The sequence below is a fragment of the Arachis hypogaea genome, chromosome 17 (genome assembly GCF_003086295.3).
Source record: "Arachis hypogaea cultivar Tifrunner chromosome 17, arahy.Tifrunner.gnm2.J5K5, whole genome shotgun sequence".
Lineage (NCBI taxonomy): Eukaryota > Viridiplantae > Streptophyta > Magnoliopsida > Fabales > Fabaceae > Arachis > Arachis hypogaea.
The window spans coordinates 124,710,907-124,723,052 of record NC_092052.1 but is presented as its reverse complement, the minus strand read 5'-3'; positions in this window follow the sequence as shown (position 1 = coordinate 124,723,052).

Genomic DNA, 12,146 nt, shown 5'->3' with positions numbered 1-12,146 from the left:
GCGAATGGAGAGGGTGTTGTGTTGTGCGGTGCTTCTGGCTGTGGTCACATCTGTGGTGGAGGGGGGAGAAGTGTAGCTCAGTAATCGTTTGAGAAGGTGAGAATGGTGATTGGTGAGCCTGAGTTAGGGTTACGGAAGGGTAGAGTAATTCAGTACCTATTTTAAATTAGCGACCGATTAGTGATAACGTTATTATAAAGCGGTCACTAAATCGGTCGCTAAGTTAAAAAATAACGACCAATTTAGTGACCAATCGTTTTAAACTTGTATTTATAGTTGATTGCTAAATCGGTCGCTATCTTAACTATTAGCAACCAATTTAGCGACCACCAGTTTAGCGACTGAGTTAGCGACCAACCTTTTTCAGCTTATTTCTCTATTGGTTGCAAAATCGGTTGCTAAATTAAAAAATAGCGACCAATTTTGTGACCAACAATCCCAAGTGTTACTTCCTTATTTCGGTTGCTAATTCGGTCGCTAAATTAAAAAATAGTGATCGATTTTATCAACCAATTTTATGTTGTTCGTATAAAAAATTTATTGGTCACTAAATTGGTCGCTATTAGGACCAATTTCTTTTGTCACTAAAATCGGTCGCTGATTGTAATTTAGTGACTGATTTAGCAACCAAATTTTTTTTTGTCCTTGAAATTCTATATCGGTCGCTATTCTAAAACTTTTTTGTAGTGATTCCCCAAGTACCTTCTTGATCACTTGGAATATCTATTCTCATCCATTTTGAGAAAGGTGTTTATTCACTACACCACTTTCGACAAATAGCAGCAGTTCTGGAGCCGGATGCCGACGGTTAAGCAGAACGGATAGCAGCGGTTTCCAATCCGCTCCAAGATAGGGAGCGGCAAAACCTTTAGCTGCGGTTTATAGTAACTGATGGAATAACCGCTGCTAGTTGATATTTTGCCGTGAATTTCTGACAGAGTATTTTTGGCTAGGTCAATACGATGTTGAAGAGAAATTTTGACTCGTTATATGTTTGTCTACTTTAAGAATTCTGATATTTATGCTCTATTGAACTTCGTTTTGATTTTATAAATTCAAATGTTGACTTATTTTTTTCTTTGGCGTTTATGCTTGAATGCAAAGTCAAAAGGTGCTGATAGTAAACGAGAAAACCAAATTCGTAAATTTGTGCACATGATTAATCAAAATATTTTTTTAATTCATTAATTATTTTTTACGTAATACAAATCCAAAAATGTATGTAACACATTAAGTAACAGTGTTTAAAACATATTTTTTTTAAAAAATAGTAAGAACTTAAGTAGATTTTACACGTCAATATTTAAAAAAGAAATTTGAGTTAAAAACATATTGCGACAGTTGAAAGAAAACCGCCACCAACAAAATATCTTGAATTAACCGCTGTAATAACCACCGCAAAATAATAAACTATTGGAAGTACCTCTTTTTTTGCCGCATCAACTACCACCATTTTCCATGCTAAAAATCCACCGCTATCTGTCGTTTTTTTTTTTTTTTGTGTAGTGATTCTTATACATGTTTTAAACATACATATAGATACATAAAAGTAAAGAAATTAACATGTTGGTTTCATTTTTTTTTTCTCTTTTTTTATTTTTATTTTTTTAATTGTTGCAATGAGTATCTATGTATTCAATGTACCAATTTAATAAGTATGTGAGAACCCACTTTGATGAGAAATAGCGATAATAATACTAAGACAGTAAGACATAATATTGAATGTTCTCCAAGCAACATATATAGCATGATGAAAGTGTAGCTTCTGAGAGAGATGGGTAGTTTAGTTGGTATATGTTAATATCAGTTATTATATATATTATGTTGAGTGCCTTCCCATTTATTCACTACACAATTAAAGTGGCGAAAGTTTAGGGGCCAGCAGATTTATTAAAATTTGGTCAGCATTTAACCAGCAAAAGGAAAATGAGTAATTCTCTATCATTAGATAAAATCTCACATCATTAAATATACTATTGATAGCTAGTTGATGACTACAATTCACTAAATCTGCTGGCCCCTAACACTCTTCGTTAAAGTGATATGTTCTTTTTGGCTTTTAGAACAATTTTGGTTGGTTGAATGAGGTCATTTGCTCCCTCGTTAAGTTTTAAACTTTGAACAAATAAGACTAATATTTGCTCCGATCTTCCAGTACTTCTTGAATATCATTATTAGATTTTGTCGTCAACAAAAATACTAGAGGAGTTTATTCATAATTAATTCTAAATAACAACTTAAAATGGTGAAAAAACAGAGTCAATTTCATAGTTGATGTGAGTCAAAAGAAACTATCTATATGATATGTTGTTGTTTGCTTAATGGAGGAATAATGTTTACAATTTGAATTTGTTTGGCGTCATAAAAAATCTTAAAATATTATACCGAAGTCTTTACCTTATATATTTTTCAGGAACTAAGTTATTATATTAAATTAAAGAGTAATGTTACATGACTAATAATTTTTTTTTAAATAATATTCTATATCTTAAGTATTAAGTTTTACATGTTTAAATACTAAACTCTGATTTCTAATAGTATAAAAATAAGATATTAACTAAAAATATTGACTAATATTAATAAAAAATATTGTTTAACTCCAAATATTTTTCTAAATCAAAACATGTATAGAAATCTAAGATTTACATGAGTAGTTTTTTAATTTTCCATCAGATAACAAAGAAGCTATATATAATAATAAGTACTATAGAAATAATGAAAAGTATAATTTCATTCAATAATATTAAAAAGACAATCATTTAAAATTATTGTATTTAATTTAAGATTTATATTTATATTTTTATATATGTAATATTTATAATTACACACTTATTAAATTTAACATTACTCAACTATTTTAATAATAATTAAAAAATATAAAATAAGATCATTTTAAATTACTTTAAACCGATGATTTTTATTGTTTCTAAAACATTTTTTATTTCCTTAATCTCATAGCAACACATTAATCATATATTCATATGCAATTTTTGAGGGTTTTTATTGATTGTGTCTAAGCTGTTCAACTGTGCATGCCAACTGGCTTATGTGGTTGAGTGGGTTTCCATTACTCTTAGCTGAAAGCGAAGGATACATAAATGATATAATTTAAGTCCATTCAATATTTCATAGTTTGGTGACGTTTGAGATTTTTAGTTTCCAATAAACATATTTATGCACATCACTCACACTATATATATATATATAAGTCATGGCACATGTCATTGCCCCAATGACCAATTTCTATCATCAATCACATCATTTTCGCAATGTTTTTGGACCTTAAAAAACAACTCATCATCATCATTATTAGACAATTTTAACAATTAATCTTCCTCCGTTGATAGCAACATTGAATTGCCAAATACTGAGAAAATTAATATATGGCTGTAAGATTTTAGATTTCTATAGATGCCTAATATTTGACTCTAATATTTCCTCTTAAATATATATATCCTCATACGAATATACCTTTAAGTTAATGGTACTTTTATGCGAAATTCAATTTTTAACTTTAATTTTCTTGCGTGGCAAGGAAACCACTTTGAATGACATATCAAGAATTCAATTAAACAAATTATGTTTGTCTTGGTGATCTCCTACACTTAGGTTGTTTTCTTATTCGATCTTGGATCCTTTCCCAAGTAATTTGCATAACTTTTCAAATTTTTTAGTTAACAATTTTCTCCGCCTCACTTCTCACCTTGCATTTCACAGCCAATTTTAAAAAAGAAAAGAAAAAAATGAAAACAGCTTCTTCGTGGACTTTATGATATGATGGTAGATAAATGTGTTACGTATTCATCAAGGAAATAAGGTACATATATACTCATCAACATCAACCATCAACAAGAGATAAATGTTTCTTGTAATGTTGTTATTCTTTTTTTTTTTTTTTCATTTTTTTTAATCAAGCTAACACACTTTTATCTGCCATATTATTAAACGTGATATGAAAATTTGGGTGTTCAAAATCAAGCTAAACCGATAAAACTAACTAATCGAATTTGAGAAAATTAAAAAAAATTAAAGATAAAAAATTTGTGTTTTTATCGTTTTCTTTGCTGTTTGGTTTGGTTTTTAATTCTGACAAAAGAAAACCTAAATCAAACCAAATCAAACCGAACTAATATACCAATAAAAACCTTAAATTACCCTAACCCAATGTATTCCCATACACACATAACAAAATACTCACATTCATTCACACTCTCCCTCATCCAGTGTCGCAAACCTCATTCGTAGTCTCTCTCCAACCTATATCTCCATCGTCCTCCTTTTCTTCTGTCATCTATTGAACAGTAGCATTGCGAAAGAGGAGATGGTGGTGGAGTAGTTGAGATTGAAAATAAAACGTCGGATAATTTGACAATTTTATTAAAAAATCAACTAAAATTTAGAATTTGAGTACTTTTGTCACACGAAATTAATTTTTTATGGATATAACGTTAATTTTGTTATTTAATAGGTACTTTTCTTAGCGTACGTAAAGTTGATCGGTATAACTTAACACACATCACTTTTAAGAGTAATATTTTAAATTGATCTTAAAAAATTTTTGGTGAGACAATTTAATTCTTAACAAATTTTAATCATTAAATTAATTTTTAACTTTTTATTTTGTTAGACAAATCAGTATCTATTATTATTCAATAGAAGATCTAACATTCCTCAAAAGTTTTTAAAATTCAAATCAATCATTCTATAAAGATGAATAATATAATGTAGGGATTGGTTTATTTAATGAAATAAAAATTTAAAAATTGATTTAATGATTAAAATTTATTAAAAACAAAAATATATAACTAAAATTTTTTAGGGACTGATTTGAATAATTATTCTTTTTAATAGTGTCAAATAAAAAGGATACTTAATTATATATATAAAATAATCTATTATGATTTATAATGAAGAAAATTTGCTACTATTAATCTATTAATATGGACGTAATCTACTAATTTTATATTTTAATAAATTAAAAATATTTTTATCAAATAAAAATATGTGAAGTTTGAGAAAATAAAAAAAATAATTTGATGATGACTAAAATTATAGTCTTGGGCTGCAAACCTAAAATTGTTTGTGCTATGTGCGTTCATTGTGCAGAAAAAAAATACTCAAAACAAGCTCAATAGTGTGTGTAATCTATTTGGTTATTATACAACAGACTCAAATCATCTTAACAATACACTCTTCTTCTCTCTGACTGATAACCAAATGATCAAACACTCTCATCTCTCTTCTGATTATTACCGATGTGATTAACCTTAAATCAATGATGAAAAGATTTAAAAGCAAGCAAAGAAAGAAAAACTTAGATTAGGATTCCATCAACATGAAAAAGGTATCACCAAATTTAAGCAACAAAAAAAGAGGAAGAAAAGTCAAATGCTAGTGGCAAAAACAAAAATCTAAATCAAGGTTGAATCAAAAAAAAGGTCAACATAGCATTTTCATCTTTGTGCTTTCATTATAACTTGTTGAAGCTGTTTTCCTCCTGCATGCACCATTCAAGTAAGATGAAGAAAATGAAAGTTGTGTATTATTACTACTACAAATCAAAGGTCAAAAACAAAATTTGGAGTCAAAGAATGGATAAATGGCTTAGATCCTTGAAGCCAAAAGAAAAAGAAAGAAAGAGAAGCAACTAGGTAAGGATGAATGCTAACTCTAATCACTGCTACTATCCTACCTCTTCTCTGTGTCTCTAATTTGAATTTTGAAGAAGAAAAACAAAGTCAAAGGTGTTCAATCAAGCTCACGTTTGGAAGCTTTACTCTTCTTTAAAAATAATAAATGGCCAGAAATTAAAGTAAAGAGAGTGAGCACACTATTTGTATCTTCATAACTTTCGAGCTTAACATTCTTCTCTTTCATGGTTTTACATTGAATTTTATATTTTATTTTTTTTATCTTTTTTTTATTTCTTATCAATAGAAAAAGACATTATGTGAGGTATTGCCAATGAGAAAAAAGGCAAAGAGGGTAAAATCTTGGAGAAAAATTAGAAAATTATTTCAATCTCTTTTTGTATGTATTTCTGTTTTGTATTCATGATATGAGAGAATTTCTTAAGGTGGGTGAACACTTAGTGGTTGAAAGTCTAGAGAGTGAATCTAGCCAAATCAAACTTGGGTAGAAGTTTGGTTTGTCTTAGATAGGATTGAGTAGAATCCTAAATAATTGGTAATTGTAATCTTTGTGAAAGATAATGAAAATTCCACCATAGTTGTGGTGGAGACTGGATATAGGTCACATTGCACAAGGTGGTTGAAGCAGGATATATGATTGTGTCATTTTCTCTTTTTTGTTATGTTTCTGTTTTACATTCGATATGAGACAAACAAAATTGTTTCCTACTCAATCTATCTCACAGAAGTTACAGTAACTCAGAGTATCTAAAAATAATGAATTTGTTCTGTTTCTGATCAATCGTGAAGAGACAAAATAAAATTATCTCCTATATTATTAACATGGCAGACTCAACAACAACTCAATTCTAAATCTAGTTTAAAATTAAAGTGAATAAATTGAAAAAAAACCCATAAATTCAACTCTTCTTCTTTAGACTATATTGCAATGTTCTAAAAACTGATTTGAACTGTTCGATCGAACCGGTTGAACCGAAAACTGTTACCAAATACGATTCGGGCAGAAGACAAAACCGTCAAATCTAGAAATCAGAGTTGAACCGTCGAACCGGCCAGGAACCGGTCGGTCAAACCGAACTGTGACCCAGCCGGTTTTTGAAATTAAGCAAAAAAAAAAAAAAACGCTGCATTTTGACTTGGAACCAAAAGAGGAACCCTAGTCTTTCACCCAGACACCCACAGACTCACAGAGCCTCCTCTCCAGCCCTCCACTCTCACCTCTCGCTCTCAGTTCCCACTTCCCAGTCTCCACCTCGAGCTTCCGGCGCAACCTCCGTCCAGCCATTGCCGCCGTCGCAAGGTCTGTGGAAGTCACTCACCGTCGCAAGTTCCTTTCAGCTAGCTTTTCGTTCGCACAGCCAGCTTTCCTTTCAGCCTTCGAAATCGCAGCCACCGCCAGCGACAGTTGCCGTTGCAACCTTCCTTCCCTTCCATCGCGCAGCCACCATGCGAACGTGGAAGCCTCCGTTGCGCAGCCACGCCGCCGCCGGTGCTAGCTCTGTTCCACCGCAGCCATTGTCCCGATCGAAGCCCGTTCAAAGGTGCGCCTTGTCTCCGTGTCTCCCTCTTGCGTGCTCCGTTGAAGGCTTCTTCTAGCTTCGATGTAATTTTTCTTTAACTATAATTGAATAATTTTTCGATTTTGTGAAGTTCTGTGAGATGTGAACTGTGATTTATGATTTTTGATTTTTCTGTGAACTGTGAACTTTGTTGAAAAATTTTTATCTTTCACTTTCCACCCCCAATTCGTTCTGCTAACCGCATCACAAAGCACTAGTTGCGGAACTCTGCCATCAGTGTGCCGAGGAAGATGACCTTGAACTTCTGCAATCTTGTCGCCATCATCTGTCGCCGTCCGTCCTCCTCTGCAATCGAAGGTCATTGACTCAGAGCTAACTCGTTCTTCATCTTTTTTAATTTTTTATGCTTTCTTCAGAAGTCGTTGAATGATTATTGAATATTTTGTGTTTTTATTGAATGATTATCTGATTAATGATTATTGATTAGCTCTCTGCTGTTGTTTTGTGTTTTCTGTTTTGTGACTTTTGGGGGTTGTGATATGTTGCTGCCTGCTGGCGATGAATTTGTTTTTGTTTACTTTTTTGTGAATTTTTTTGATAGTGATGTGCTGCTGCTACTGTTGATGTGCTGCTTTGTGTTTACTATTTTGTGGTTTTCTTTGGTTTTTTTGGGTATGTTGCTGCTGTTGAGGTGCTGTTTTGTGTTTTATTGTTTTGTGATTTAATTATGCTTATATTGTGAGTTTGTGACTCTCTTAAACTCTTAATGATTCATTGGTTTATGATTTAATTATGCTTAGATTAAGTTTTTAAAAATTTTGATGATTGATAACAAACTTTTATGTTGGCTTTTTATTTTTAGATATTTTGTGTTTTTAATTTTTGTTGAACGATTATTTGATTATTGATTAGCTCTGATTTTGCTGTGCTACTGTTTTGTGTTGTGGTTTTATTATTTTGATTTACTGATTATTGATTATTGATTAAATGTTTGTGCATATAACCTCTGTCTTGTAAGTGCTTTAACTTTTGTGTTTGTGCACTACATTGACAGAGAAACTATATGATTTTGCAAGCTACCCTTCTCAGGAGCCTGATGAAATGGTTTTTGTTCCCTCTCCTATAGAGTCTGATGAACATTTTGTTCAGGAACCACTTTGAATGATTATTGATTATCTCTGCCCACTGTTGTTGTGCTCGTTCTTCTCTACTCTGAATTTTACTGTATTGTTGTGCCTTTTGTGTTCATTATTTTTAATTCAATGAAGTAATAAATGAATTGAATTAACTCAATTAACTAGTTAAGTATATGATCAAATATTTGTTATTGGTTTGGTTAATTCTTTATTTTTGTTTTGTTTTTTGTAACTATCTTAATGAGTTCAATAGTAATATAATGACTAATGAATGATAAATTGTTAATAATTATGAAATCAAAGGTTCCATTAGATTTTGGTTGATGTAGTATTTTATATTTAGAAGACATTTTAAAATTTATATTAGATTATAATTATGTTTTAGAGTATTTATTTACAATTTATTTATTATTTTATATAAAATTATTTTTTTGGTTAACTACGATTGAACCGGTTGAACCACTAAACTAATAAACTAATAATAAAAACGGTTCGATAATCGGTTCGATTTTCAGAACTTTGCTATATTGATAACCTTCAAAATAATAATAATAAAAAAAAAAACAAATAAAAAAGAAACCCTTCGCTTTTTCAAATACATGATCACATGAATGCTCACGTAAACATAGTCAATATCAGCCCTAACATATTCATATTTTTTTTACATATTTTAATACTTATTTAACTATATCATTTTATTAGAATTGATATTTATTTTATATTATGTATATTTGTGGTCTTTTCTATTTCTAACTTTCTTTTAGATCCGTTCCTATATATATATACACACTAAATAATATATATATATATATATATATATATAATTTAAAATTATATATTATTTTGTCGAAGACAATTTTGTGCAAATAGAATAAGTACAATTTTAAAAAAAATATCTTTCCGAATTTTACTACAAAAGGTTCATATTCAATGTTTCAAGTTTCAACCGAAGATATTTTTGGTTAATCTACAAAGTTAGTTCTCCACCAAATAAGCTACATAGTAGCTAATATTTAATCAGAATTTTTGGGGTTAGAAAACTTTTGGAGAAGAATAAAATATCAAAGAAATTTTATGCCTGACGCATGCGCTTGTTTCATTCGTCAAATTCTTTTGTAGTTGCCACTTGCCAACAAATAGAACCAAACAGACTACAAGAAATTGAGTACACAAAAATTACTTAACAAAACCCTTTAAGAAAACGTTGCAACTTATCTAGAAGCCATTTTAAACCAAGTCAAAATCTTGGGTTTTATTATTAATGTTTTGATGTTGAAGGAACAAAGAGACAATTTGTCAGTTTCAAATCATACATTGTTAACGCACGAGTGGCCCAAGACTTCTGGCGAAATATTACATGTAAATTGTCAACTTATCTAGAGAGAGACCCAACGTGTGTGCAATTTCTTCTTGTTCACTTGTGGTTTAAATTATTTGTCATCACTTGATTTTTCAGGTTTATCTATTCTGTACTAAATCTAAAAAAAATTTGTAATATCTATCTAATATCATTCAGATTGATTGAATATTGATAATTTGATAGTTAAAATTTTTTATTTTTAATATTTTCACGTTTTGCAATAAAAAAAGAAAAATATATTTAAGTGACTTGATCACTAACTTTTCTAATTATTTAAATTAGAATAAAAAAATTAATGATTATACGAAAGAAAAAAAATAATAACAAAAATAAAAATTTACTTTTGTTTCCATAGTTACCTCCACGTATATTGTTAAATTTTATTTATACAAATGCATAATTAGAATATTTTTCTATTCGTTCTAGAAGGCGGCGTATTATACTATTATTACAACGGTTTATATAATTTTTCTTATGTACGTACACTGCGGTGTTTTTGTTTAATTAGCTACTTAGGAAATTAATATTTAAAATGTCATAAGAACAATTAATATTACAAAATATTCTAAGTGTTTAATTTATTTAATTTTAAATAATTACTAATATGATACTCAAAAGTTTATATAGCTGACAAAAAAAATGCTAATGATGACAAATAAACTCTCAAAATATTAAAAATGGAACAAAAAAACTAGATATTAAATATATATTATAAAAAAAATTATAGAAATCAGATTTTAATATAAATTTTTGTAATTATTATTAAAAAATAAAATTTTTTATCTTTAAAATTTGTTAATTTTATGTCAAATAAATTTTTTAAAAGATTTTTTATTATGAATCACCACATTTTTTTTGAAAAATGAAAAGAAAAATTTAGAGACTAAATTTTGTTTTGAAGTTTTTTGTACACCTTCTAAATATTTATTTAAATATTGGCACAAAAATTCAGATCAAATGAACCGTTTGCTAAATGTAAAAGAATTTTTGTCACTTACAAAAAATATAATAATTATTAATTATTTTTGTCACATTTTTAAATTATTTAAGAACTGTTTCGTCGATAATATCTTTTAAAAAAAATTTTGTCAATGACTAAATCTTTTTGGTACCAAATTGATAGTTAACCCATTTAATGAGTTTTAACTATATTATTATAGTTAATTTTTTATAATCATCGTATGATCGAATTCTTCTTAATAATTTTATTTACATAATCATTATTTTTATTAGAGTAAATATCCAATTCTAACCATAAAAAATTCGTACAATGACAAAATTAATAAAAAAAAACTAAACAAATCTTACATCAAAAATACCAAACTATTAAAGTTAAAGTTGACTATATTAAAAAAGCATGATAAATTTTTAAACTATCCTTCTATCATCATCTTCAACTTCTTAATAAAAATATTTATCTTCAATAAAAAATAAGTACTGCAAATCAACAATCAATATAAATTGTTTTTGCACACTTCAACTTCTATGTGAAGTAGATGATTGTAACTAGAGAAGAGAGAAAAACCAAAATCATAAAAATTCTATAATATTCAAAGATCAAATAATGAAAGCTTAAGAAAAGAGAAAAAGAAAAAGAAATAAAGAAATAAAATGACCAACAATTAAAGATTAGAATTTTAAAAAATAAATTACAAGCTTGCTTTCACATTGTTATTCTCTGTAATTGAAAAGAGGCTAATGTCAAAAGCAAGATCGAAATAGTGAGTTAAAGGCCATGCTAATTCATCTAACCAATTTTGACTTTCGGCCAAACCACCGATAAAAGAAGATTTTGTCCGAGGACGACACTCTAGGAGCTATGATCCCATTAAAAAGAGCATAGAGGAGAGGCAGCTACACTCAGTGAAGAAAGTAAGAAAAGAGGAAACTGGTGAAGGCTTCACCGGAAACACCTCTCTAGTTCCAAGAGAAGAAAGTTGGATGAATGTGGAGGGAGGTAACAAAACAGAGAATATTTAAAAGCACTCCTTTAGTGAGATAGTGAAAGGAGGACGTACACTAGTGGTTCTTGAGGAGGATGATAGTTTGTCAGAATCTGAAAACTCCGGGGGAAAAATGGAGGTGACTCAAGGAGAAAAAGGCAATGACTGACAGAGAAAAAAGAGCTGTGACCCAGAGATTAAAGTGAAAAAGGTGAACGGAATATACAATTTTGTTATTAGTGAGGTTGCGATGAAGAAGTTGAGGCACCCTTGGTGGGATACGTTAATTGTGAAGTTGATGGGCCGTAGAATATCCTTGCAGGTTCTACCAAGGGGGCTAGAATCCATATGGGGTAAGCAAGGGAGCATAGAAGTCATCGACCTAGAAAATGAGTTTTTTCTCATCAAATTCTTCTCCCAAGAGGAATTGGATTATGCTTTAACAGAAGGCCCTTGGAGGATCTTCGATCATTACCTCTCCATTAGATTTTGAAAACCAAACTTCAATTCAAAGGAGGCTAGTATTGATACGTGGC